The sequence below is a fragment of the Stegodyphus dumicola genome, chromosome 5, assembly GCF_044657685.1.
Source record: "Stegodyphus dumicola isolate Sdum_Otavi_A_Nest chromosome 5, ASM4465768v1".
Lineage (NCBI taxonomy): Eukaryota > Metazoa > Arthropoda > Arachnida > Araneae > Eresidae > Stegodyphus > Stegodyphus dumicola.
Window position 1 is genome coordinate 67,883,369 of NC_140772.1, and position 27,156 is coordinate 67,910,524.

The following is a 27,156-nucleotide window of genomic DNA, read 5'->3' on the forward strand; positions in this document are numbered from 1 at the left end:
ACTCTAGATATAATATTACATGAATAATTAATTTTTATTAATCATGTATAAATATTCCTTTCTTTAGTTTTGTTAGTCAAAACATACTTTTATTTTTAATTATTAACTGTACAATGTTTGTCATTTCACAGCAAAATGCATTGTGAAGGAAATACATAAAGTCCATGCGGTGACCAGACAAAAGGACGAAAGTGCACACGACAAAAGCCCACAAAAATGACCCCACTGGGATAATTGCCCACGCGACTAATACCCACACCGATAAAAGCGCACATTGATGAAAGCCCACACAGATAAAAGCCCACATAGATAGAAGGGCACGCTGATAAAAGTCCACACTAACAAAAACCCACACCGATATATACGTCATGAATAGAGATAAAATAAAAAATAAATGAATAAGAAATAATTGAACAATAAATTTAAGTAGCGGAACACATTTCATTTTCGTCTCCGGCTGAATTAAATTCGTATATATATATATATAGTACAGAGAGTCAATCAAAATAATATAATTAAAAACATATACATGTATGTATCTTTGTTTTTATATTTACGCAAGAAATGGAAGTGCCTTTGTATAAGTGTGACAAAGGGAGGTGAAAGGGAATACTGGCCACACAGCTTATTTTAATTCTACAAAATTATAAGGAGTATAATATGTATGTAAATTTTCATCATATACAGAGAATAATTTATGAATAATTTAACACTACAGAAAATTTTGCATTATATGAATTTAATATGGAGAATTAAAGCCGAACTTTCATTTTAACGAAAAAAAATAAAAGTACAGTATTCTATTATGATTAAGCGCAAACACCGTTTTAATGGTGAATAAAAAGCATGGTTTCAAATAATCCAGTTAAATTTTGACAACTTGGATTTTACATAAATTAATTTCATTCCCACTTGAAATTTAATTTTTTTAATCATAATAATTACTCGTAAAATTTTTCAGGAAGTCATAGTTATTTTGGATTTCCTGAAAATGTGTGCTGGTTTTAAGTGGGCATTCGTCTTGTGGGCTTTTGTCATGTAGTTTTCTAACTGGCCGCTGGCTATTCAGGCAGGAAACCATTGCCTTCCTTTTCTTTTGCCCCCAGCTGTGTGAAAAAGCAGTTAAAGAGAGGAGAGCCTTGCTTAATTGCTTTATTCCCTATGGAACCTGGGGCGCCAAAGAAGGCCTCAGAAGGGAGGGTGTGGCAGGAGAACAATTAAAGAGGATTTTAAATGTTTTTTGTTAGTTACCTACTAGAAAATAACATTATCTGAAATTCCGCTTGTAACTGAAGTTAACCCCTTTCTTACATTTCTTTAGTATAGTTCTTGAATAACCTTTTGTCTAAGGATTTAGTTAGAATTTCAATTATTTTAAAAATTTCAATAATTGGAAAATGAAAGGAATTAAATATTTTTTAACCATTTTTAAAGGGATAATTCACTGTTTTTGCAGTAAAACTGCAGAGTGGAAAAATATGCTAGTTCCTGATTTGATAGTGTCTCTAACAACTTTTTGATGAACTAATTAAACATGCTTGTTATATCAAAGCCATTGTTTAAAAGTAAAACTACTGAACTATTTCTAAAAACATTAAATTATTACATATATTAAAATTTACGTACAAGTAATATTTTTCATTTTAACTTTCATATGGTTGAAAACGCAACCATGTGAAAGTTAAAATGAAAAATATGAAACCGTAATAAAAGTTAAACTATTCGAATAATTTTAATAACACAGGTTTCTGAACTTAGCAACAAGAGGATTTAAGAACCATGAGCCCAGCGTTGTAAGAAAAGTAATCTTGCACATTAAAAATAATTTTTATTTCAATAAAAATATTATATTACTCGATTAACTGTAAACGCTTAAAAAACAGTTCATTTCAATTTACCGTAATTATTTATATACAAAAACTTTGATTGAAGCAAATTTAAACAGCATTTAGAAACTGAAAATTCACTGGAACACTTCTTTTGTGGGTTTTATGCTGTTATTATGTGTTGAATATTATTTCGCCTAGATTAAGAAAAAGAAACTCATAACATGTAAAAATTTATTAGGTAGAAAAACTATCAAATTAAGGTCATTTTCTTCTCCTCGAAGTGCATTGATTTCCTTATACGAATTTCATATTCTGACAGCACAGAAATAGTGGCCACATATCTTGTAGGAGGTATTTCTTAAAAGCCTCATGTGTTGACGATCAAGTAGAAAAAAAATGTTTTGTTATGGAGTTACGTTTTGAATAACTTTTTTCTTCTATTGAATGAGTTCAAAGTTTCTAATATCTTGTTTTCTAGCATGAAATGTTTCACCAGTTTTTAAGGTTCTTTTCTAAGAATAATTCTAATTCATTAAGCAGAAGTTAGTAAGAACAAGTAAGGTGTACTTCAAATTTGATCTCTTAGGTTTATTAGGTCTGGCTACCAAATAACTGTTTTTGAATTCAACATCAAATTTTAAACATATATTTTTTTTTAAATTTGTGTCTTTTATTTTCAAAAAACATGCACGTAATCCGAAGTTTCTGTGACAAAAGTTAGTATAAGAAAAGTGGGACAAATTAAATTATCTGTATATTTAGTCACTATTAAAAACGAATTCTGGCTAGACTATGGGTCCTCAATCAGGAGGAATAGCCCTAAGGGGAATTTCAAAGTTTCAGAGAGTAATTTAGTCCACCTTTTCTTTACGTATTAAGTATTTAGATTTAGTTTATGAATACAAAAAAGAACATTTATTCAAATTTTGGTATTTACCAACATGTTTGATACTTGTTTAATTTACTTAAAAAATAATCCGTATTTAAACAAACACATATCTACTTTTCAAGTTTTGGGAAGGAGAGGTTGAATGATCATTTAGCAATGGTGGAAAGGGTATATGGGGAAAAAGCTGGTGAGAATCACTGGTCTAGACTGAGCCAACTTGATTTAAATTTAGAATTTTATACTCTATATAGAATTTTATACGAATCTTTAGTTCTTACTGTAGAGTCATTAGGTTTTATATATATATATATATAATGTTGTATGATCTTAAATCCATTTAGTGCGAATACAAGTTATTATTACTTGCGCAATTGCTGCAAAGTTAGTTAATAATAATTTATTTCCTAAACAGTATTGATTAATTGATTATATTATCTCCCGAGTTTAATTAAAGTAGAATTATTTTAAAAGTGTGAATCTATACTGTATATAGGTATACAAAGATACACATACATATACATGTATGTGTATCTTTGTTTTTATATTTACGCAAGAAATGGAAGTGCCTTTGTATCAGTGTGACAAAGGGAGGTGAAAGGGAATACTGGCCACACTGCTTATTTTAATTCTAAAAACTGGTAAGTTATAACTGGTAAGTTACTGGTTAATACTGGTAAGTTATATTTTGAAAGATGTTTTGAAGTAATTTGAAAGCAAAATGTTAATAATGTTTTAACGGGGACTGGAGTTAAATCATCACGAAGAATAAAATTTCAATTGTAAAAGGAAAATTAAAACATGTAATCATTGTCATTGATCGAAAATTAGTTGACTTTTCAAGGGAATCAAACCAACTCCCGTTCAATGAACAATAATTGATAAAAATACGTAAATACGAAAGTGTTTCGTCTGGTGTCCGCCGACAACATCGCGGAGGAAAACGTCGCGGAGAAAACAACGCAAGGCGAAAACGTCGTGCTACAAAACATCGTGGGAGAACACATCGCAAAGAGAAAAACATCGCAGTTCTAAAACATCGTGGTGCAAAATATCGTCGTCGAAAATAAAGCGGTTCAAAAACTTCGCAATTTAAAAACATAGTCGTCGAAAATATCGTGATAAAAAATAAAGTATCTACAAATCATCGCATGACGATAACATCGCAGACATGCTTTTTTCAGACATGCTTTAATAACTGTAAATGGATATTCCCATAATGATTCGTGAGCGCAAGAGGGTAAGAAGGATAATTTTTACTTTCATATTTTTTATTAATACATTTTTGCTGAGAAAATAAAAAGGAAACTTAAGTATAGAAAATTAATGCAACTTATAGCACTTAATAGAATTTTAAATCGACATAGTTAACTAACAAAGACCATAATAAATTATTTTTAATAAAGATTTTACAGGTAATTTTTCATAAAAAGTATAATCTATTAAGTTGCATTTAATTTTCTATGCTTAAGTTTCCTTCTTATTTTTTCAGCAAAAATTTATTAGTTAATAAAAAAATGTGAAAGTAAAAATTATCCTTCCTTACATCACTTGCGCTCACAAATCATTATGGGAATATCCATTTACAGTTATTAAAGCCTGAAAAAAGCATGTCTGCGATGTTATCGTCATGCGATGATTAATAGATACTTTATTTCTTACCACGATATTTTCGACGGCGATATTTTTAAACTGCGAAGTTTTTGAACCGCTTTATTTTCGACGACGATGTTTTGTACCACGATGTTTTAGAACTGCGATGTTTTCGCCTTGCGTTGTTTTCTCCGCGATGTTTTCGTCCGCGATGTTTTTGCCGCGATGTTTTCGGCTGTAACCGTTTCGTCTTTACTCGAGTTATAAGTTAAAGCCAAACCGGCAATTCTAGTCAGGCCAAATATTTCCGCGAATAGAAGGAATTATGAACCAATGCTGATATTCAAAGAACTTATTCTTATGAAGCATTTTAGTCAATTCAATTTGGAGTAAAAATCAATTACTGTAGAGAAATCCTATTTAACTCGAGTAATCGTCCCCGACACTTTGATGTTTATGCATTTGAGTACTATATTATTTGTAGAAATTAAACATTGGAAATTGTCATTATGAAATCGAATTCAAAGTAAAGTTGAAATAAACATAGAAGATTATAAAAAAAGATAAATAATGCAAAATTTGTAAAAACAAATCAAAGACAATATAAAAATAATATAAAAAATAATATAGAAAATAATATAAATAAGATCAGTGAATGTACATAAAGATATAAAGGCCAGAAAAGGTATTAAGTAACTGTCTATTAGCTCTTGGACAGTGAAAATGCTTTTTTCCTTTCTTAAATTCTTAATCATTGCGACACGACAATTAGCCAGAAATTAATTAATTTCCATTCACTAGTATTTTCAAAAAAATCTTAACAGATGGTGTCTCTCAGATAAGAACTCCACAAAATACATCCCTCAAGAATTCCAAGTCCCACCCACTACCATAAATTGCTTCAAGTTTTACCGACTGATATTATTCAAAGCCCCTACTGCCGTTAAGAATTTTCGGACACCCTACACTTCTGAGTCAGACACGAAGAGAACACTTTGCCAACTCCCCCACTAGAAAGAATGTAAGTTACTTAATACCTTTTCTGGCCTTTATATCTTCCTGTACATTCACTGTTCTTATTATATATTATTTTCTATATTATTTTTTATATTATTTTTATATTGTCTTTGATTTGTTTTTACAAATTTTGCATTATTTATCTTTTTTTATAATCTTGTATGTTTATTTCAACTTTACTTTGAATTCGATTTCATAATGACAATTACCAATGTTTAATTTCTACAAATAATATGGTACTCAAATGCATAAACATGAAAGTGTCGGGGACGATTACTCGAGTTAAATAGGATTTCTCTACAGTAATTGATTTTTACTCCAAATTGAATTGACTAAAATGCTTCATAAGAATAAGCTCTTTGAATATCAGCATTGGTTCATAATTCCTTCTATTCGCGGAAATATTTGGCCTGACTAGAATTGCCGGTTTGCCTTTAACTTATAACTCGAGTAAAGACGAAACACTTTCGTATTTACGTATTTTTATCAATTATTGTTCATTGAACGGGAGTTGGTTTGTTCCCCTTGAAAAGTCAACTAATTTCCGATCAATGACAATGATTACATGTTTTAATTTTTCCTTTTACAATTGAAATTTTATTCTTCATGATGATTTAACTCCAGTCCCCGTTAAAACATTATTAACATTTTGCTTTCAAATTACTTCAAAACATCTTTCAAAATATAACTTACCAGTATGGATGCACGCTTTTAAAATAATTCTACTTTAATTAAACTTAGGAGATAATATAATCAATTAATCAATACTGTTTAGGAAATAAATTATTATATATATATATATATATATATATATATATATATGCGGGAGAAAGGAAAAATAAGCAATGCCCTCTTCGAGACTCGAGCCTGGATCTTTCGAATACGAGCCAATTGTACTAACCGTTACACCATGAAGGCATTCTAGAAGGAGGGAGAAAATACCTTATTTACTTCCCCTTTTAAAGGCCACTGGGTATTAGGGGACCCAGTCGTCAAATCTTGGTGGAGAAGAATCATCATCCACCACCTTTTTTTTAGTTCAGGCATCATGCAGGAGATATGAAAATTTAGCAATGTGCTTGCCTGGACTCTTAACTTGAACCTCTCGAATACGCGCCGAGTGTGCTAACCATTACACCGCGAAGGCATGCTGGAAGGAGGGAGAAAATACTATCCTGTTATGTATTATTTCAGCCTGTACTGTCAATTCTACTTTCCGCTTCCTCACCCGGATGTAAATAAGTTAGTAAGTAAACATGTTTAGAATGCAAATGAGTGAAGAGTATTTATGGCGAAGCTTTTGCGATTGAAAGGAATTGCGAGAATTGGCTATGTCAACTTTTGCTGTCAGGGTTTAGCCGTTGCATTAAGTGCACCAGTAAGTTAATTTTCTGAAAAGGCCTGTTAGGCTAATCTTGAAATCCTCTATTTATTACCTTGAAAATTTAGGTTTATTGGTTGTGCTGATGCTTTAGCAACTCAATATTTTGTCGATTGAGTTGTTAAAATATCAACACAACAATTAAGTATTGTTGTATGGTTGTGCTGAAACTTTAGCAACTCATTCGTCAATACTGAGTAGCTAAAGTATCAGCACATCTGTACAACAATATTTAAATGTAAGCAGTAAGCATAAATATGCAGAATGAAGTAAGCTTTGTAAACAATTTTATAGCTAACTTAATTTTGATAGCAAACACTCATGTAAACAGATCATGTTTGCAAACACGCCCTAAAAGAACATCATCTACATCATGCCTTTATCTACTGCAATATGCAATGTCCTGAAAGATGATGCCTGTACCATTACAATAAATAATGCCATAAAACATATACATGTACAACTATGTATCGCTATATATATCATGTAATGTAATGCATTTTAATTTAACGCCCGACGGTGCAGAACTTGCGGTGTTGGCTGGAGTCACAATTTCATTGTGACTCGAAGACGCCGGAATGTTGTTGTTTTTCTAGTTTGTGTTTAGAGCTAATGTGTACTTACTTCAGGTAAATATTAGGTGGCTCCTTTACTTCTACGTAACATAACATCACAAGCAGTAGTCTATATGTTAAGCACAAGGTGTACTCTTGAATAAAAGGTTTCAACCTTTAACCTTATTCTATTGTTACTGAACATCAAGTTGATTAGTGAGTTTGGTTTGGTTTAGTGTATGTGAGCACAGCAAAGCCTCGAGAGCTATCTGCCTGAGTAGAGGGATGCCTTCGTGGAAGTCTTTCTAAGAGATACTGGCTCATGTACAAATTACACATGGGGAAAACTACGAAAAGGCCCATGCAGTCAGCCCGTCTGCGGGATTGGAAACTCTGACTGAACTTCCAGTGTTCCACGACTTTACCGCTTGGCGGACTCTTTTGACTAGTGAGAAGTCACCAGCAATCTTACAGAAGGTCATTGACAGTTTGCATGCTCCTGTGAAGGATTATAACTTGTTTGTTAGCTCCATTCTTGAAGCTAACATTCAAACATAAAATTCTATGTTTTACTGGGGTTAGTTTCATAAAAAAAATTTCTATTGATTTCAAAAGAGAAAAAAAAATTGAGCATTTTTTGAGATAAGAATAGTTGAGATAAGCAGTATGCATAACAACTTACATATGTTACATTCTAAACGTGAAAAAAAATTTTTTGATTGGTAGAACGTATCTCATCTAAGACTTAATCATTTATTTTGGATTCGCAAAACTTTCTAGACATTGTTCCTTTGAAAAAGTTCAAATATCAGAAAAAATAAATAATTAGTTAGACAAATAAAAATTAATAAATAATGGAGTAAAAGCTGTACATTAAGCAAGCGTCAGTCATCCAATTCTCAAGCTTTTCATGTAGGCACAAGGCTCAACAGCGGCTAAGCGGTAAAAAACATGGAGGTAGGAAGTAAGATGGAGTCACCCTAAACAAGTTTCTCCGTACCCTGCTCTGAAGCACCGGCGATCCCTACGTGGTGACCAAAAAATTGGGTCATTTACCATTGAGTTCTATGGGATTTGACGCGTTCTGGTGTAAATATTTTGTAATTACGTCGCAAATATACATATAAATGTATATATTTTCTTTTTCTACAACACTTCAGAGTCCTAAGTATGTGAAAACAACATATTTTTAAACAGCATTTCATTCTGAACTGAATTAAATGCTATACTTTTCACAGGACGGTTTAATTTGAATGAAATATTTTCACAAGTTTTCGTTAATTACATTAGGAAAAAAAATTAAGGTAATTCGATTTTATTCGGTTAAGGTACAAAAATTAAGATCAAAGTTTATTGTATTATTAATATTAAAATTATGCATTATTTCTTTTCTATTTATAGAGCTTCTTCCTAAAATTCTTTCTTAAATATGACATGGTTTTTTGGCTTCTTTTAAATCGAAAAATGTAAGTCAATTTATAATTAATGCTCTATTCGGTTCATTTTAAATTAGAGAATTATTAGGAATTAGCGAAAAGGGAATAATTCTTTTAATTATACTTATCAGATTTTTTTTTTTTTTTTTTTTTTTTTACCCTTCATTTCAACAATACATATTCCAAAACTCTTTATTACGTTCTTAAGTGCACATCTCATAGCATTTGCTTTACAATACCTTTTAGCAGATTGCTTTCCAATACGAACAATTCTTGCTTAAATAATTTTATAACGTATTTGTCAACAGGATTTCAATTTATGTTTACAATTCAATATTAAAGTTATTATATATTTAGATAACATTTATAATCATTATAAATTAGATACATTTAATCATTAGATTTCTTCACAGTACTTTCACAGTTGTTTATAAGTGAATAAATTCTTCATTTCAAATACATTTATAAATAATTTAATGAATATTTAAGTATTTTGTCAAAGGCAGATATATGCTTTTTGCAAGCACGTGCATAAATACCCATACATATTTCCTATTTATCATTTCCGGCATGTGCAAATCTTTAATTTCTGTGCATTCACTATATTTTTCGTGTAAAGTAATTTACACTAATTTAGCATACACCCGAAAGTTTTACATAAAAAATATATATGAATATAATTTGAATGAAAATTATAAGTATTATTTTTAATACCCACTCAAAGGTCAGTTTTTCTTCAAAATTCCTCCACGATGGCATCTATCTCTTTAGGCAGATAGCCCTTGCATGCGTTACTCTATTTAATAAAAACTTAATCTGACCTATGTGCCTAATTACAAATATTTTAACATACATAATTTTATATTTACATTTAGCCATCAAGTTTCAAACTTTTCAAATCTTCTAGAAAATAAATTTTGGCAGAACTCTTTTAGCAATTTTCTTAAAATCTATATTTTTGTAGTGCAACAGCTTAGAATTTTATAAAACAAATTCATGATCAAAATCGCTGTTGTTAGTTATCGAAAAATAACCAAGATGCGATTTTTGCGTAAATGTCAGTAAACTATACAAATTGCTATTATCCATCACACTATGAATGTTTCTTTCATGCGAAAGTGTCCCTTTTTCGATTTCTATGGAACTGTCGTGTGTCGAAATACTATCAGAATCTTGTCAAGCGAGCTTCTGAATGTAAACAAAGAACACCCCGTCTGGTGACCCAAGCTTCAAAGCAGTGCTTCACTTCTACCGCGGAATGGCCCCTCCTCCCTTTCCTACCTCCATGCTAAAAAACGCTGAACACTGGTAGCTCGGTCCGGGGTTTAAATTCCGATGGAAAGGCTGACAGCATGGGCACTTTCGTGGTTTTCCCCTTGCGTAACATGTGTACGAGCGAGTTTCCTTTAAAATGTCCTCCACGAAGGCATGCCTTCCCTTGGCTTAGTGTCATTTCGTCCGTTCTCTTTTCATGCCGAGTTTGAAATAGTGTCGTTCGTCTGCTGCCATTCGCACTTATTCTGTCTTTCCCATTTCATTCGATGTTCGAAAAGTCACATTATGATTAAGAAAAGATATTATTCAAACGAACTGACCCTTACTACTTTGACCTAAGTTAGCCTTTGTGTTCTAATATTTATTAAACATTTTCTTTAGATAAATTTATTCTGAGCAGAATAATGAATTTCAGACATGTTCAAGAGGTGTGTGTTTGAATGTAATTCCATTTTTGTCATATAGTGTCTTTTTTTTCAATTTCACATACTTCTAAATAAAAATAGAACGCCTGTTCCTGTGCTTTGACAGAAAATCAAAATGTAGCAAGTGTATAACGAAGATGTACATGTTTTATTAAAAATATAGCGAGCCCTCTATAACGCAACCGTTCATGGTTTTAAAGGATTTTGGTTGTAGATATGGTGATCTTAGAAATGTGATATTCACTGGCAATGTTTGTTTATGTTCACAAAAAATACAGGTTTCTTTCAAAAGGTGACCTCTTAGAAATGTCTTCAATAGATATAATTCACTGTAATTATTTTCTAATGGATAATGGAATTAATTTAATCTAATGTCTAGAAAACAGCTATTTACCGTAGGGAGATTTAAAAGCACTATAACTGTAATTAAGAGCACTGTAATTGTTCCTTCACAATCAGCTGTAATATAAGATTAGCTGGTTTCTGTGTATTTTTCATGTTATGTAACTGATATCCATAAATCTTGAACAAATATACAGCAAATGCAAGAGAAATTATTAAAAAATTACAATTTGAAACATTAATACTATTTTTCTATTACTATATATAATACTATTAATGAATGATGAATTTATATAATATGTATACTTAGAATCTAAAAGCGATGAACTTTGATGACTCTATAAATATATATTTATGTAGTTACAAAATTTTATTAGATGTTATTATATGCATAGTTCTTTATAATCTTCCCAATCTCTAATGAAATGTTACATATTTATTACTACAGTTTGAGATGATTTTACTTAAATTTGTAGATATGCTGACTTCTGAGAGTTGTTCCATCCCCACCCAAAATAAATAAATAAATAAAATAAAAATTAAAAACACTATTCCGAATTGCTGTAGTTTAAAGATTAAGAGGTTACATTTGGAATTCATTTTTTTGACAGGGTGTCAGCTGACAATTTTAATTTATTCTGAAGTCGAAAAGAAACTATTTCTAGAAAATCACCAAATTATAATTGTTACATTCAAAAAAGCTTTCAGTGAGAAATATGTTTAAACTTTGATAATAAGCTCAGTCTAAAGTAAAGAATAAAGTATCTCTTAGCCAAGTTTTTTTAACATTTTGTGTGTTACCTTTCTTTATCAAATATCATGTTCCTCGCACTTAAACCATAAGATCCAGTGCAACAGCAATATCGCAAAATACTCGTAGTTTTAAAACGAGCATATCTTTAGAATTTCCGATACAGAGACTCACGCGCTGGAGATAAAAATGTTTTTTCTGCACAACGTTGCCATTGCTCGCTTTGAAATCCTTGAGTTTGTTAATCAAAAATTCGTCAAAGTTTTAAAAAATAGGAAATCGATCATAAAACAAATTTCAAATTTCAAATTTGGTCTTCCACATGCTCATATTCGTTGGAGGATTACGTTATTCAAAATTCGATGACTCTATGTACCATTGTTTTATCACAATACGAGAAATATACATACATTTATGCAGATTTTTCATTATTTAATTTCTTCAAATATAATGCAGGACTCTAACATTTTGTGGCAACAGTTTGAAAAGTGAACCGACGTTTATGAGTCCGACGCAAAATGCCAAAACGAAACTAATAGTCCTTCGGGATTCAAATCCCTTTGGACTAAAAATAAAATTCAAGTGTTTTTAATTAAAAAGTTAATGGTTTTAATAATGAAACATAATTATATTTAATCTCAGTCATATTACCTTAAAAATGGCATGTGAGAAACTCCGCAATGATATTTTTCATTTTCACATACTCATACCAAAGTTAAATAAGTAAATAAATAATAAAATGCAATTTCAGATTTATCATCCAAACCTTATAGCTAATCACTTAATCAGAGAGTATAAAGTTTGCTTTCAATGTAATAAATTAAACAAATAAAGAAATGATAAAATACAAACTAGACATATATTTGAAACATTGAAATTCAGATTTGAGTACTCCATTTATTATAATTAAAATTATAAATACACGATTTAGTAATAAAAAAATAAGCCCCTTTTATCGGCGTGTGCTTATATCTGTGTGGACTTTTATCAATGTGCGCTTTCATCGCTGTGGGTATTTGTCGCATGGTCAATTATCATAGTGGGCCTTTTTTTTGTGGGCTTTTGTCTGTTAACCAGTCCATGCATATCATTAAAGCTTCTTTTGATAAACATTAAACATAACAGTAAATGGCAAAAAATAAAAATTATCTAATATAAAGTATAACTGTGTGTGTCAGTAAGATAGAATAAGAAACAGACTGTTGTTTAATGCAATGAATAAGTAAGAATAACAAATAGTTTATAAAATACACACCATAATACGTGTACATCCAATGCACATTAACTTTTTGGAAAATTTTGGAATGTGTATATTGAAATCACTTGTGAAATGTAGAGTTGCCAACTCTCCCGATTTAGGCGGGAGACTCCCGATTTTCGACCGCTCTCCCGCCAATCCGATTTACAATATATTTCTCCCGACTTTTTCTCACGAATCTTTTAATTTTTCTGGGGGCTTCATAGTTCGTGCTGGTCTTTTCTGTACAGAATTTCCATGACTATCATTTCCAGGTTCTTCATTTATTTGTGGATACTCGGTTGGCTTTTCCAATGAATTGTTATCATCGTGTTCATCATCACTGTTGGATGGCAAAATTTTCTCAGCTTCTTCATCTGTTGTATTATCTTCTCTATAGTATCTGTCAGTTATTTCTGAATTATTTACATTTCCATTAGTTTGTTCCTTATAAAAAATAATAAGTTCTTCTAATATTTTATTTTTATCGAATTTTAAATAATTTTCTTTTAGTAAAGGTGATCTATGTTTCTGTTCATCAAATTTTACATCCCTCACTTCTTGAATTTTATTTAGTTCAGGGCTATAAATTTTGTATGCTTTTCTCTTCATGCTATAGCCTATCATAATTCCTTTTTTAGCTTTTAGATCCATCTTTCTATGTTTCTCTCGTCTTATATGAACATATGCTTCACATCCAAATCTTGTAAGATAAGTAATGTTAGGCTTGCGTTCTTTATATAGTTCATGTGGTGTAAACCTTTTATCATTTTTGTGACTCCTGTTATTCACATGTACAGCTACCTTAACGCTTTCAGACCAAAATTTTATCGGTAATTCTGCATCAATTAACATAGTTCTAGCAGATTCAATTATAGTACGATTAAAACCTTCAGCTTTTTCGTTACTTTCCAGAGTATAAGGCGTTGTAAGTTCATGTTTAATTCCCATTTTTTCAAAAAAAAAAAAAAAAAAAAACTTATATTTTTAGCTAAAATCTCACTACCATTATCACTACGAATTCTTTTTAGTTTGTTTCCTGTATGTCTTTCTACTTGAATGATAAGTTTGATTAGAGCTTCTCAAGTTTCACTCTTCTTCTCAATTGTTATCACAAATATGAAATTACTGTAATCATCTACCACTGTTAAAAAATAACAGCTTCCATCTATTGATTTCTTAATTGGTCCAACTAAATCTATGTGCCATAATTCTAAAATATCTTCAGATTGCTTAAATTTCACACTTTTATAAGATGTTTGTGTTATTTTACCTAATGTATAAGGTTGACAATTGTTTTCAGAAATTTTTACATTTTCTAACCCAATGACCGATGAGTGTTTTTTCATTTCTATCAGCCTTTGATAATTTATATGACCTAGTCTCTGATGCCATAGTACATCATTAACATAACTAATTTTAGCTTCTTCAACAATATTTCCTTCAACTTCAAATTTATTTCCATTTCTGTTAGCTATATATAGAATGTTTCCCTGTTTATGATCACTTCTGCTTTATTCTTGATAAAAATTACTTTTAAATCATGATCTACAATTTTTGATACTGACAGCAGATTTTCCCTTAAATTCGGTACTTGCAGAACATTTTCTATCAGTTCTTATTTCTATCAGTTTGCATTTTAATGTTACCAATACAACTCTATTTGATCATGGCCCCTTTTTCAGCCGTCATTATTTGTCGTTCTTCATCTTTAAAATGAGTAAATATTTCTTTATTAGTTGCCATGTGAGATGTGGCTCCTGAATCAATAATCCATTTAATTTTTCTATTCTGTTGTTCATTTATTTTATTCTTTCCATCATTTCTATCTTGATTAAGATATGTGCTTTCTATTTTCTTAGGTACTTCAAATAAGCATGTAGCTGATTCATATTCTCTTTCCTTGACATTCTATAAGTTTTATTTGTTACATTTCTCTGCTGTCGGTGTTTTTGTTTAGTTTTCATTTTACATTCAGTTGATTTGTGGCCGAATTTTCCACAGCAAAAGCATTTTATAATATTATTATTATTTCGACATTCTTTTATTAATTGTCCTAATTTTCCACAATTAAAGCATCTTCTTTCATATTTCGATTTTATCCAGTTTTCTTTTGCCTTAGAACTTACTTCTATTTCTTTTCCTCTTTGTTTATTTTTTCCTTCTGTTTCTTTTAAAGCTTGTCTAATTGAAGCTAGATCTTTCTCTTTATTGCTTTTAATAATTTTAACATCAAATTCCTTTCTAAGTCCTTCTAGTATGAAGTAAATTAATTCTTTATCTCTTATTTCATCTCCAACTTGAATACTTTTACTTTAGAATTACAGCTCTATTCATATAATCATCTACTGATTCATTTTGAGTCATTTTCAGTTGAACTAATTCTATTCTACATTTGATTTGAATATCTTCTGTTCTTGCTGTGGGCCCACCAGCAGCCGAGCAGTAAAGTCGCTGAACACTGGTAGTTCGGTCCGAGGTTCGAATCCCGCGAACGGGCTGGCTGCATGGGCGTTTTCGTGGTTTTCCCCATGTGTAACATGTATACGAGCCAGTTTCCCTTAGAAAGTTCTCCACGAAGGCATCCCTCCTCTTAGGCAGATAGCCCTAGTGTGCTTTGCCATAATTAAATACACCAAATGAATGAAATGTCTGTTCTTGCCGCCATTTCATTTTTGATTTTTTCCCGTAACTTCTTTGCGTTCTTTTCATTCGCATGTTTTAACGCTTGTGGAGCTGTCATAGTTTGATTCATTATATTTCTTGCTATCGCGTTATTATCATCCCATATTTCCCAAGTTTTTATTTCATTTTCGAAATTAACATCATCCTTTTTATATGGTTTTGGTGGTTCATCAGCTTCTATCATACTTCTCCATATTTTTAAACTTTTTAATTCACTTTCAATTCTGTTGGCCCAAATAAAATAATTATCATCACTTAATTTTTCTGTATGACTCAAATTTATCATATTATATGCCGTATTTTCTGATTTATATTCACTAATTATAATACAAGTCTAATTTTTCTCTTAGAGAAATTGGCGATTTTGTTAAGCCTAAACAACATTAATGTTCTGAAAGTTATAATGAAACTCTCCGTCTTCCAGATACATTTTTAACTTATTCATTTTACAATTTACTATCAATGTTGCCAAAATATTAAAACTTAAAATTATGCTTTATAAACAAATACTATCATTTTTTCCCCTAAATCTTTGTAAACATCCTCATATTGATTTAAACTCTTACTAAGCTGCTATTGGAATCGAAGAGCTCGTTCAACATTTGCGTCATATTGCAAAAAATGATACCTAATTTTCTTCCCAATTCAAGTCCTACGCTGATGACTCTAGCTGTGAATGCAGCTGGTACGAATTGGTCTTCGTCATGTTTATTTGTTTCGGGAATCATGTTAACTCATCCTCATTTAGTTCTTCGTCAACCATTTTTTCTTCAATATGTGCTTGAGCTAAATCCTCAAAAACCTTCTCCTCCTATAGTTTGGGCCAATTTAGTGATCTGAGAATATTCATACTCTAATGGAAATCTATCATTCTCATCTTTAGCAGCATCCAGCCATATTGCTTTCTAGCATGTGTTGAGCATTGATTGTTTAATCTGAGTATATGACAGTCCAACACAATCTAAGATTGTAAATTTCTTCCAAGCCATCCATAAGTGTAAGAGATTCATCATTCTCCATTTTTTCTCAAATATACCCAAAGGTTTGTTTGATATACAATGTCATAAAAGTCGGAATTATTACTTGATTCAATGGCTGTAATAAGGAAGTTGTATTTTTTGGGTAAAAAGACAATTTCTATTTTTTGTGTTGTAAATCTTGAAGATGAATAGTCGCATTTTCAATTAAAAGAAGAGTCTTAAAAGGCAATCCCTTTTTACTTAAATAATTTTTGACATCTGGGACAAATATGTTTAGAAACCATTCATTGAACGTTATGGAAGTGACCTATGCTTCGAGATTGTAACACGAATCTTTGGCATTCGGTAGCATTACTAGATGAAGAGTCTGTGCTAGCAGCTAGATGAATATGCGTTTAGACTAACATGGGAACAATGGTTATACCTAAAAAGGGAGAAAATATATATTATAAATAATTCTGCATGAATTAAATGTTTTAAATTAGCTATATTGTGAATTTTTATTTAACTGAATTATATTCAAAAGTTAAAAAAATTAATCTATTGCTTTGTTATTAATATTATTAATCTGTTTCTTAATGTCTTAGTTTATTCATCAGTAGGAGACCAAATAACTTTAAAACATAATTATCTTGTATTTTTTCGAATGGCCATAGGCTAGTAAATGTGTTAAAGTAAAATAACATAAAAATTGCATTTCAAGACTATTGGCCCATTTGGGCTAATAAATTCATCTCTAATTTCTATGATGCTAACTATTTTCTTGATCCATTGAGTATTTCTGTAAGAAAAGAGTATGTATTAATGTTATTATAATTCATATTGTAGTTTTTACAATTGCTGAACAGTATTCTTTACAAATTCTTCTGTTTAAACGAATTATAATATAATACTGTGTAATTTAGGCCAGGCAGGATGTTAGACTCCCTGTCGTTTCAAAACCTGGTGGCGTAGGAGGTGATGTGAGGATCCAGAGGAGACACCACCGATGTCCCCTCGAGTTGGGACTGAGACACAAAATGTGCCTCCAAGGAGCGACCTGGGTAAAATTAATACTTTATTTTAACTTTTTCTTTTTGTACTTTTCATGAACAGCTTTCTTTTATAAGCTAAACGTTTGGAATAGTAATTTTTCCATCTTTTCTCAATAACAAACTCTTTTTAGAAAAGGCCTGGTTAATTTCAAATTGCGTTAATAGGGAATCTTTCATAAACTAGCAACAAGCATTCCAGAATTCCTTTGTTATTAAATTAATTTTGTCCCTTGTGCTGAGAAAGGACTATGATTTGACACAAGATGCTTCCTAACTGCATAAATAAGACATTTTTCTTAAATCCTTTATGAAAGTCTTTTTCTATTGAGTTGAATTGAATTTATGAATTTTTGTGGAATTTTTGCATGCTAAAAACAGACTTTTTTGTTTTACATGATGCTAAATTTGACTTTTGAGTGCCATTTTTTTTTAATACAGTTGCAAAATGTATTGCAACTGTATTCAGGGACTACTGTAGTTCTCTAGGAAAAACGATTTGACGATTTAAATGAGCATCTGAGATGCTGCAATTTCTTCTTGGTCTATGATATCTAAAATAAATAAAATAACAGCATTGGAAATTTTTGCAGATTTTATGTCCTTCTAGGAAAGTGAATTTTTATATTATACTGATATATGACATGCTTTTATAAGATGTTAATGTTCTTTTCCATGTAAAGTCATTAAAAATGGGAATCTAAAATATTTTTTGTTTTATGGAAGAATTACTTTTTCCAATATCTACAATTAAAATAATTTTGCAGATTATTTTTCTTTGACTGAAACATGTTTACTACGGGTTGAGAAGTGAATAGAGTGTTTATATCAAACATTTAACTTTATAGAAGTTTGAAAGTGATTTCAAATATCAATACTGCTTATATTTCCTTTCAAAGAAAAACCTTTAGCTGTCCCCATTAAATTTTAAAATATTTGCCAGAAACAAGAATACTGCTTGCACTGATTAAGAAAAAGCAGAGCTTTTTGCCAACTCTCTCAAAAATCAGTTCAAGCCAAACGTTTTTCCAGCTAACAACCCTCTGGATCAAGAAATTACGAACTTCATGACTGATAGGATTTCCTCCCCAAAGAATATCACACTTTACCTCTCCACCTGAAGACCTCATGCAGCTCATTAAGCTAGATAAATTAATTACTAATATATTTCCACATATTTGCTTTAATTCCCACATCTAATGATGAACTTGCAAATCAGTCATTTGCCTGATCCATATGGCAAGCCGCCACTGCCTGTCACTTACGATATCTGATAAGAAAAATCAAACATTTATTTAAGAAATTAAAATTTTGTATTATTTCATGTTTCCATTAAAGTAGGGGTTTTCAACGTTTCACGCCTGAGAGCCACATGGATAAATTCATAAAGATCCGCGGGCCACGTGTCTGACAAAAAAATAGTGTAGTCTGAAAATTTATAAAAAAGGGAGCTTTGTTTTGTAAGACTATAACTCATTCTAGCCAAAGATATAGTGTTACAGATTTGCATATATATATATATATATATGACTTTTTGGAACCAAAACATCAAATGGAAATTGAATTAAAACGTTTTGGAACTTTTTTTTAACTATGAAAAAAAAAGCGTAAAGATGATTGTACGGAACGATGTTACAAAATGCATTTACAATAAAAAAAGAAAACAAATTACATTACTGGTGGGATATGGTAGATACTTTAGTTTTAAAGTAAAATTTGACGTTGTTTTTGCTTGATTAGAGCTTCAATATCCGGTTTAATCTGTCTTGCTGAGTTTCCTCCAAATGTCTGTTTGTCAGCCGTGTTCTTGTTTTCGATTTTAGGATTTTAATTTTACTACAGAGCTGTTCACATATGTAGGTACTGCCAAAGAAAGAAGACAAGAAGTGTGTATGTTTACGAATTCCCTGGATACTTGTCTTCGGTCACGTACTTCGAATAAAAATTAATTAGTGTAGGATTTTCAAGAAACTTGTGTTTTACTGCAGTCACACTCTAAATCTATAAATTCTAATTGAAGTTCAGGTGAAACACTTGCAACGTCTACTGAAAATGGTAAGGAGAACAATCTAATTTCATTTTTACGAAAATCACAAAATCTGCTTTTGAATTGAAATTTGAAATGCATTGTACATAATTATTTGTATTCCACGCTGTAGAGTTCTTTGCACACTCCACCAATTTTAGAAAAGTGAGTGGGATTCTTATTTAACTATTGACTTTCCCAGAGGATTAATTTTGTATTAAAAGCTTTTTACAATATAACAAAGATTATGAACAAGTAGATCTTTTAATTAAGACGCAATAAGACGTCGAACAAATATAGTAGACGATACTTTTACCCTGTTTGAAGGTAATAAAGATGATTTAAATAAAGTTCTTTCAACAATGAATTCCATTGATCCTGCTATTCAATTCACTTTTGAACTTGAGACTTGAAAATCTCTTCCGTTTCTCGACACTCTAGTCACGCAAAACACATCCATCTTCAGTACTACGGTTTACTGAAGCCTTCCACCTCACTTCAAATCATGTCATCCGACTAAACAAAAGTTAGCTTCATTTTATTCCTATGTTTTCCGGGCTCTTCAAGTTTGCTCCTCCAAACTATCCTTTGATGAAGAACTAAATTATTTAAAAGCGATAGCTATTGACAGGGGCTTTTCACCTAACATTATTAATGAAGCAGTTAAAAACTTCTCATCTCAACACACAAAAAAGCCCATTCTTGTTTTAGGAGATTATAAAAATTCCGTTGCCATTCCCTTCTTTCCATCAATTGGCTATAAGGTTGCACGTATTTTGCAGAAAATTGACTTTCGGGTCATTTATTCTCCGATCAATAAAATTCCGAGTTCTTTACTCAAGGATCCCATTCCGGATATGAATTCCTGGGGTATTTATAGGATTCCTTGCCAGTTTGGTTTAAATTACATCGCCCAAACTAAGAGAGCCTTAAAATTTCGCGTTAAAGAACATGAGGCATATGTTAGGAAGAAGGAAACACAGAAGTCTTCTGTTGCCCAACATTGTTGGTATGAAAATCACAATTTAAATGTTTCTGCTGCCAAAATTATTCAAAAAGCATCTTCCATTGGTGAACTGGATTTTCTAGAGGCATTTCACATTAAAAAAATCTTTCTGTTCTAGTTAATGACCCTGATTCCAATCCACATGCCTTCAGCCTTTAAAGAAATTATGTTTTAGTTCTGGTTTCTTCAACAGATGGCGCCAGTAGCTTGTTTCTTGTCCTGGCTTTTCTTGTCTTATGTTTTCATTATATCTTATCTCGTTCATTTGCTCTTTTGCAGCTGAATATGATGGTTCGGTAAAACCATCGAAACTAGTCCTGCGATATTTGAAAATATAACGCTGATTTTCGTTGTTTGACTTCTAAATTAATATAGGTAGATCTTTTCCCTGTAAGCGGTAGTTCATATCATTGAGATGACCTGCAATGTCTGCAAGAAATGCAAAGTCTCTCAACCATATCTCATCACTGAACTCGTGAATAGAGTTTCCTTTAGATTCCATGAATTGTTGAATTTCGCTCTTCAAACAAAACAGACGCTGAAGCATCTTTCTTCAAGAGTGGACAAGATCAAACAAGAGTGGCCTCAACCAAGGTACTTCCACATAATACACAACATCACCATATTCAGCTTCCAAATCAATCAAGAACTGTTCAAATTACCTGTGATTAAGTCCTCTAGACCGAATGAAATTAACCACTTTTACAACAACACTCATCACATTGTTCAAAGTTTGAGAATAACTTCTTGCACAAATTTTCTTGAAGAATGATGCAGTGGAAAATCATCATAGTATTATTTCCACTAGCCTTCATATGAGATATGAGTAATGTTCTTAATTTCATTTTGTCTCCAGTCATAGATGTAGCACCATCCGTGGTTATAGCAGATATATTACCGAAGTCAACATTACATTTATCCAAAGTTTGTGTCAGACTGGAATATAAATCCATTCCTCGTATTGTACTTTTAAGTGCAACAACTCTGGCTTATTCCTCTACTATTGTGAAGTCTCTATCAACGCAACGAATAAAAATGGTTACTTGTGCAATATCTAAATTGTTGCATCTGTCGATTCATCTATCGCTACAGAATAAGACTCAAATTTTTTGCATTTACATTTTAATTTTCTGAATATATCTCTTGCGAGATCCTATATGCGCTTGGCTACTGTCACACCAGACAAGCTAATATTCGATATGACTCGAAAGCCAAAGTACATCAACTGCACTCTGAAGACATTCTTTTGAAATTCTCCATAAGAAAATGGTTTTCCACCCTTAGCAATTTTTCTGCTATTACGTAACTAACACGAACACTATTTTCATATTCTTTATTCGCTGTGGTGAAGAAAGACTTCTGAAAATTTAGTTTTGATTTTAATTCACTCACCTTATCACTTCGAAAATGACCTTCCAGTGCAGAATGTGTCTCACTGTGCTTAGTATCATATCTCTTAATGTTGTATTCCTTCATCACAGATACACTGCCGTTGCAAATAAGGCAAACTGCCTAAAATTCGTCATTTTCAGAAAATTTTACCTCAAATAATATGAGGCATGTCAATAAAATGTTTTAAATATCAAGAATAGGAGGGATTTTTTTTTACGAGAAAAAGCTGACAAGGCAAGTTTTCTTGAAATCAAAAATTCTTCAATGTTTCTTCAAATTCAAATGTGGGGCCACTAAAACACCTTCAGCGGGCTACGGGTTGAAGAACCCTACATTAAAGTAATGGCAACAACATCGAGTTAATTTGCTGACTTGTTTGACATTTTATACATAAAACATTATAATAAATTCAGCGGCAATGATTAGACCCCATAAAATTTGAGTTACTTTCGAAGTTTGAGAAAATAATGAATTAATGTTCATTTCGATTGAAGTGGTTGCCATTTGTATGAGGTTTATTATGCTGAAAGCCAGCTTTGAACTGCGACCGCAATGGTTAAGTGTGGAGCCATATTTCTGTGACCCTTCACATGCGCATCGCGATTGCACTAATACCTGCTCTACTATTTCTTTGGTTATTTCAACGTTCATCTGGAATCTCTCCGCTTAGTTTTGTACAATAACTTATAGGAATAACTATTCATGCTCGATTCAAAACTGTTCGATAATTTTCTAAAATGTTTCAAAATTTATCTTTGTATGTCTGAAAACGGACGACATTCGCATTTTCAGACTTGTCTTTAACAGAGACGATTTCAACGAGGAATATCTTCTATACTTCAAAATCTCCTTATAAGTTGGCTGTGATTCGTATAATATATATGCGTTCCAATGCAAAACACAACGAAAGACCATATTAGTCTATGAAAGTCAATATTACGTAAAATGAAATAAAAAAATTACAGTATTCAGCGTTAGTAACAATTATTATGTCACTGGAAACTGCATATGTGTGCCGACAATAAAATAATCACCAGTATATGAGGCGAATGAAGAAATATGGTGAAGTGAAAAGTGGAAAAAAGGTTAAAAGCAGTAAGAAAAAAAATTCAAAGGTTTCAGATTTTAAATTAATTAAAAATTTAATTGCGTTAAATTACTTTTTTAACGTTTTCCTTATTTTTTAAATATCATGTTCTTTGTATTCAAACCATGAAACTCAGTTCAACAGCAATATCACAAAATAATTTTTAAATGAGTATATCTTTAGAAATTCCGATACAGAGTCTCGTGCCCTGGAGATAAAAATGTTTTTCTTTCGCACAGTGTTGCCACTACTTGCTTCAAATCGTTTAGTGTTTTGGTCAATAACACGTTGAAGTGTTTCTGAACAAGAAATTGATAATAAAACAAATTTCAAATTCAAACTAGGGCTTCCACATGCCCATATTCTATGGAAGATTACGTTATTCCAAATTTCAATGGCTTTAGGTTACGCTATTTTACAGTGCGAGGAATATACATACATTTATGCAGATTCTTCACTATTTAATTTCTTTAAATATAATATAGGGCGATAATATTGGGTGGGAACAATTTGAAAAGTGATTCGCCGTTTATAGTTTTTAACGCCAAATGCCCATGTACTTTAAGTTTACATTTCTCAGCTTTAAAATAATACTTTTATTCTATTTGGGTCTTTCAAGATGACGTATTTATCTGTTTTGGAAAATTTCAAGATGCAACATTATTTGACACATCTTTTCAAATCAAGAAAGTATCTCTGCCCTGAATGCTGTTGATGTGTAGTTGTGAAGAATATCCAGTTGCGTTGATAATATTGTATGATACTTCAGTATTCCTTTCTGCAATGGCAATGAAATTCAAGTACTTATTTAACGTTCAAAATTGCATTTCTTGTCAATTTTTTGTCAGCAGTGTATTATACAAGCAAATAAATATTTACTTAATTATATGTAGTTGAAGAAAGTCTGTCGAAGAGAAACCTTTATTTACAATGTATTGATTATACATTACGGTTGCAAGTAATGAGGTTTTCTATTCGTTCAATTTATATCTTTAAGACAAAAATATACCCACTGGCAAAATGATTTGTGTAACATAATATGTGTATTATTTGATTACGACAAAGCATGCATGGGTTGTCTGCCTAAGGGGAAATGTCTTCTTGGAAGGAGTTTTAAGGGAAACTAGCTAGTATATTCCTTAAACAGTAGACAAATCATGAAAACGCCGATGCAATCAGCCCGTCTGTCTAGAATCGAGCTCAGGTCGAAGTACCAGTGTTCAGCATCATTATTGCACGGCTGCTCATAGGTCAATGTAGCTGGATAACACAACAACTCTGTTTTCACACCATCTATATATATAAAGAAGAAAATTTGTGCGTTTCTCACCAAACTTTCTACAATTGTTTTCTGGGTCTTGCAAAGGTCGACCACCACTTTTTTCCAAAATGAAGTAGCTAAAATCAGAGATATTAATTAAAAACTTGGGAAAATGATAATTTTCGCCCTAATATTTCCGAGTGGCAACCCTCTCGCAATCAAATCCTAGAGATTATTAATAAAAAATTTCTAAGTTTGACAATGAAATAAAAATAGAATTGCCAAACATTAAATACATTATTCCCGATTCCAAAAATCCGTGGTAAGCCATTTCGACTGGTCCCATCTTCTTTCGAATTTAATCAGCTGACATACTAATTAGAAACTCTGAAAGCGCTGATTTTCGCACACATTTTTCCGAGTGGCAACAGTCTCGAGCTTTGGAGATAAAAATGCTTTATTTCGAAGTGTTGCTACCGCTCGCTTTCAAATCATGGAGTTTTTTAATAAAAATTTGTAAGTTTTACAAAATCTATACATATAAAGAAGAATGTATGTTTGTTTGTTCATGTTATTAATTTCTGATGAATAAAGGTCAAGATTTTGCCACATTTAATCAACTAAAATTAATTATAGGTGAAATATTGAATGGAAATTAAGCTTTTAGGACTATTTGATAAGAAAAACAAAAATCATTCAAAACTGCGTGCCATTGTTGCTGATATAATGAAACAGAATTAGCTTATTTTTCTATCGAAAATTTTTATGTGGGTTCCATATCGCATCAGACTGAAAAATGTATGAATGTGAATTGTACTTTTTTTTATCGTTTTTAGAGAAGGATTATAGCGGTATTACAGATCTGTGCTGTTAGATGCATTGCTCTCAATCCAACTTGTACTTCCGCTAATCTCAAAATAAATTTGCAAGTTTTATTCTTTTGAAACTAGTTGAATTTTATCTGCAATCCACGTTTACATGGAAACTTTGAAAGAGAAATTAAAGGGCCTGTTTTATACCTTGATGCAGATATAAGGATACTGCACATAGCAGGTAATTCTCAGTAATCTGAAATACTTCCACAATGGATCTTTGAGAATTTTCCTAATTAAATACCAAAGGACCAACGATATAAATTTCCAAGCACCTACTATCTTAAATATCGTTTCATTCCACGCGCTTTACCAGCTCATATCAAGTGAGATGTAATTAGTACTTTGACACATACGTGATTATACTGAGTTTCTGCTGTTGAGTTCTAGAGCCAAGTGAACCTGAATAAGAGTTAGGGGGGGGAAATGCTTAATGTTGTAACAATTCTGAGGAAACATTTATGTGGAACAAAATTTAAAAGAGTATAAACAAACATGACACTCAGAGAGCAACTCTAAATTATTATTAGGTCCCAGGCAAAATTTCTGTATATGGAACATGAGTTGTTTTCTTAGAAATGTTTCTACTGTTGGCTTTTTCGGAGGGAAGGAGAGTTTCGAGTTACTTGAGGGTTTTGGTTAGTTAAACGAGACAGTCCGAATTTCAATGTGCTACCTGTTATTAAATGATTTAGCTTAAAGAGCTATTTTGAGCTGTGATTTACATGGTTATTGGATGAATGCTTAAACTTTCTAAAAAATCTTTTTAGTATCATAATTATAATACCTGAGACATGTTGTTCTGTATAAAGGAAAAACGGTGACAGATATCAGCGATAGAAAACTAACAGCAAAGTGATTTGTTGAGGCACTTGTGTTGAAAGCGACCTCTGTTATTTATAAAAAGAATGATTATCCTATCTTAACGTTGAGCTTCTATTCAGAAAACTATGAGATTTCTTTTCTACCTTATTTTCTATTACGTGATATCAGATATTTAGAAGAGATCTGTTTGGCAAAATATACTTTAACAAAAAAAAAATTTCTTCCATCAATCTCAATAGTGGCTTCTTTGGACCTTGCACGAAAGAGACTGAGTGGGCCGGACTTGTGTTCTTCACATCTCGGAAGAATATCATGTGATGTACCAACAATTTACGTTGTGTGGTATTAGCGTTTCATAATACAGCCAAACCCCAAAACACACGCCAAAATAATAGTAATACATATTTATCTTGTGAGTAAAATTGAGAAGACTTGGACTGTTGATGCTTTAAAAATGAATTAGGTATAAAAGATTAGGCATTAAAAATTGTTTGCTGTATTATTTTATAATTATTTATCTAGTTATTCGAATTTTTCAGTTTTTAGCATTTGAAATCATTTGTATACTTTGTTTCAGAAATTTCTTGCAAATATTTCTGAAGAAGTAAGGATTCTGAAACTGAATTAATTTCATGTAACGGTTATATTAAAAAACGAAAGATGATAAGAAGCAATACTTTTTTAGTTTAATTAATTAACTGCTGGAAAACACAAACTGCAATCATTATTCCAGCTCCAATAAAAGTAAAATATAATTATCAAAATAAAATATTCTAGCAACGATAATAACGATAAGTCATATAAATAATTAAATATATAACTTCAACTCTTTGAACAAGATTTGTATCTGTGATTGTAATCTTATCCAAAGATTTGTAATTTTTGAATAAGATGTAAATTTTCAGAGGCCGGACTCATGTTAATTTTTAATGGTAATCAAAGTAATGTGAAAGTGGACTAAAAGGCAATAAAATTTTAAAATATCTCCCAAATCTGTATACAGGAGGACTGGACTGGTTCTGTTAATTGGCAAGAAAACTTGATCATGCTTTTATTGTCGCAGATAATTTAAATATAATTCTAAAAAAGCTTTCCTTCCATGCAAATGTTATTTCTTGCTTGGTGTTATTTATAACAAAAGTGCTTTTATTGGGTTACAAACTTTTCCATTTGTGCATTGTTTTGTTGTTAACATATGATATATGCACACCTTTCTTCTTGCTTGTTTGTACTATAGATATAGCGCAACTTTTATAAATTATGAC

At 31.4% G+C, this 27,156-nt stretch overlaps 1 protein-coding gene across 1 annotated transcript in view; it reads right to left on the reverse strand.

The window, feature by feature from the left end:
- Nucleotides 1-11,710, reverse strand: part of LOC146997128 (uncharacterized) — a 55,773-nt gene extending 44,063 nt beyond the window's left edge. The window contains exon 1 of the mRNA XM_085817813.1: nt 11,540-11,710. The gene's annotated coding sequence lies outside the window, so the exon portion shown is untranslated. The remainder of the gene's footprint in view (nt 1-11,539) is intronic.
- Nucleotides 11,711-27,156: the final 15,446 nt, after the last annotated feature.